This window comes from Octopus bimaculoides, chromosome 10 (assembly GCF_001194135.2).
Source record: "Octopus bimaculoides isolate UCB-OBI-ISO-001 chromosome 10, ASM119413v2, whole genome shotgun sequence".
Classification (NCBI taxonomy): domain Eukaryota; kingdom Metazoa; phylum Mollusca; class Cephalopoda; order Octopoda; family Octopodidae; genus Octopus; species Octopus bimaculoides.
Genome location: NC_068990.1, coordinates 81621208 through 81624445, shown reverse-complemented (window position 1 = coordinate 81624445; position 3238 = coordinate 81621208). Strand labels below are relative to the sequence as shown.

At 33.3% G+C, this 3238-nt stretch overlaps 1 protein-coding gene and 1 long non-coding RNA gene across 8 annotated transcripts in view; one reads left to right on the top strand and one right to left on the bottom strand.

Moving 5' to 3' along the window:
- Window positions 1-3238, bottom strand: part of LOC106871599 (tyrosine-protein phosphatase Lar) — a 586729-nt gene that overhangs the window by 407125 nt on the left and 176366 nt on the right. The window lies entirely within an intron of this gene.
- The window catches only part of LOC128248926 (uncharacterized), a 22900-nt gene that overhangs the window by 13062 nt on the left and 6600 nt on the right, over window positions 1-3238 (top strand). The gene's annotated exons all lie outside the window — the stretch shown is intronic.

Sequence of the window (3238 nt, the reverse complement as noted above, 5' to 3'; positions counted from 1 at the left end):
ATATATATATATATATATATATATATATATATATATATATACATATATATACATATATATACATATATATATGTATATATACATCTACACACACCTATATATATGCATGTGTATATAAATACAGATATACACATATCTATATAATGTAAGTTAATCCGAGAAGGGGCAGTTATCCTGAGCCATCTAAACTAAAAGATTAAGACTACTGGATGAAGTTAATGCTGGGCATATGTGTGTGTTGTGTATATGTTTGTTTGCATGTATGTATATATGTATGTATGTACGTATGTGTGTATGTATGTATGAGCATGTGCGTGAATGAGCATGTCTGTGAATGTGTGTTCATGTGTTTTTGTACACATTTGTGTATGCATGAAGACAATATCTATTTTTGGTTTATCTTTAAATTATATTTTGAAATTTTATGTTTACTTAAACCCTAATCCTCATTAGACTGAATTAAATGCTTGCATTCTCATAAGGTGAGCCAGGAAAATTACTTTCCTAAATTAGCAACTGAGGATTAAGGAAACTAGAATCAGGTTACCCTATAAGTACATTGTACCAAAAGACCTACATCTGACCTAATATTGACTTTTAAATTTTAAATTTCAATAAGCTTAAAAACACACACTATATATATATATATATATATATATATATATATATATATATATATATCTTCTAATAATTCTGATTAGAGGTCAATATGTTTATATGTAACTGAAAATATCTCCCTTAATTCACACACAAACCCAAATTAAGTGAAACGCTAATAATTCCGATGAACAATATTTAGATCAAAACTAAACCTCTTTTACATGGTGAATTGTAGATGAGGTTCATCATGTACAATTCATCATGTAGAATGAACCAGCATGATTGAACCAAAGTTAGAGTTCCTTTAGTCAAACAATCTCTCATTATTACCATTCTTTAAGGTAGTGAGCTGGCAGAATCATTAGCACCAGGACTATGGAGTCGGAGTCAGAAACAATTAAGGAGTAGCTGGAGTCGGAGTCAGTAAAACTATACTGACTCTAGCTCACAGTATCTTTATTCTTTAATATAAACCAGTTACAACATATAGGCCTGTTCAAAGTACAAGTGTATGCATATGCTTTATGAGATACGTAGACCGCAATCACTTAATTACATAAAGAGGAGTCAGAGTCAGAGGTGCCAATAGTCGAGGAGTCGGAATCAAAGTGTTTTGTCTTGACTCCACAGCCCTGGTTAGCATGCCAGCAAAATGATTAGCAGCATTTCATCTGTCTTTACGTTCTGAGTTCAAATTCTGCCGAGGTCAACTTTGTCCTTCATCCTTTCAGGATTGGTAAAATAAGAACTAGTTGACCGCTAGGATCAATGAAATTGACTTACCCCTTCACCCAAAATTACTGGGGTTGTGTCAAAATCTGAAACCAATATTACTTCTCTTGGAAGCAGGTGTGTGTGTTGGCTACAGGAAGAGCATCCAACCATAAAAAAATCTGCCTAAGTTTCATCTGATCTATTCCAGCATGGAAAAAAAAATGACACATTGGTGATGTTGATGATATATATACACACATATATAAGCACACACACACACACACACACACACAATAACATACAGTGTCTATAAGAATAGGTTTCAGACAGTCCATCAGTTCAGGGCCAGAAAGTGAAGGAGCCCCTTTCATCACAATGCTATTAACTTTAGAGGATTCTTCTTCAAAGAGCCAAAATGCATTCATGCTTCACCTTGCTTAGTTTTACTTGGTGACCCAACACACACACACACATAATCATTTTAACATCCAATTTTCCTTTCTTGTATAAGTCATATGAAATTCATTAAAGTAGATTTCATGTCATCAACCCTGACCTGTTTCCAAGTAAGGTCATATTTACCCATAGCCAACCATGTTTTCACAGACGATTGGAAGTGAACAACATTGCTTATATGATGATGATAATGATGATGTTGCTCATTTACAGCAATCTCATGATGTCAAGAGAAGGGCACACACAAGCGTTCATGTGTGCCTGCATGCGCACACATGCACACATACACACACATACATACACACACATGGCAGGCTTCTTTCAGTTTCCTCCTTACAAATCCACTCATAAGGCTTTGGTTGGCCCAGACTATAATAGACACTTGCCCAAAATATTTCTCAGTAAACTCATATATGTATATATTTATGAATGTATGTATGTATGTATATATGCTTGCATGTATGTGTGCATGTTTCTCTCTCTCTCTCTGTTTCTGTGTATATATACACCTCATGCATTGCATCTGTCCTCTCTTCAAGTTGATCCAGACAGAATCTGTACTCTAAATGTAAAAAGGCAAAACAAATTGCTTAGTTATGTTCCGATATGTTTTACATCTAAACAAGAATTGTTAAAACAAGTATCAGGGTATTTCCCTTGAAATGGTCAACCATGGTGAAATAGGCGTTTTCAAAGAGGGGGAGGTAAATTCTGTGATAGTTTTTACAAGGGCTATTTAGTTTCTACACTTGTGTATTCATTGAAGGACAAATTTTGAAGTACAGAAAGTAAGCATTTGATGCAAAATAAAGTTCCATGGAAAGGTTGAGGTAAACAGGAGATAAATTATTCAAAGATGGAGATGATTGTCAAAGAATTAGAACAGTAAATGAAAATTGTACAGGATTTCTTACTAAATAGAGTAGGTTTGTTGTTATTTACTCTGTCAGATTTTGCTAATACAAATTTTAGAAAAATTTTCAATAATTAATGATTTCTTCACAAATGCAAGAGTCAAATTAATAAAAAAAAGAAAATGAAAAAAGAAAAAAAAAACTGGTTACAAGTCATAATTCCATTAAGAATGTGATAATTATTTTGTATTTAATTTATTTCTGTGGCTGACTGTGAATGACCTTCACATAAAATATGTACAGCAAGGGTTAAACAAATGTGATGTGTATTTACAAAAGGAATATTCGAAAGAGAAATCTACAAATTTTTTTTCAACACGGACTTTAATTCACTATTATTGGAAATAGTCTGACGGATACACTTTTGGAGCTGCTGTCAATAAAATATAAATAAGTGATGACAACGTTGACGATGACGATGACGACGACGAAGATGATGATGAAGATGATGATGATGAGGAGGAGGAGGAGGAGGAGGAGGAGAAGAAGAAGAAGAAGAAGAAGTAGTAGTAGTAGTAGTAGTAGTAGTAGTAGTCATTAATATTTTTACAATA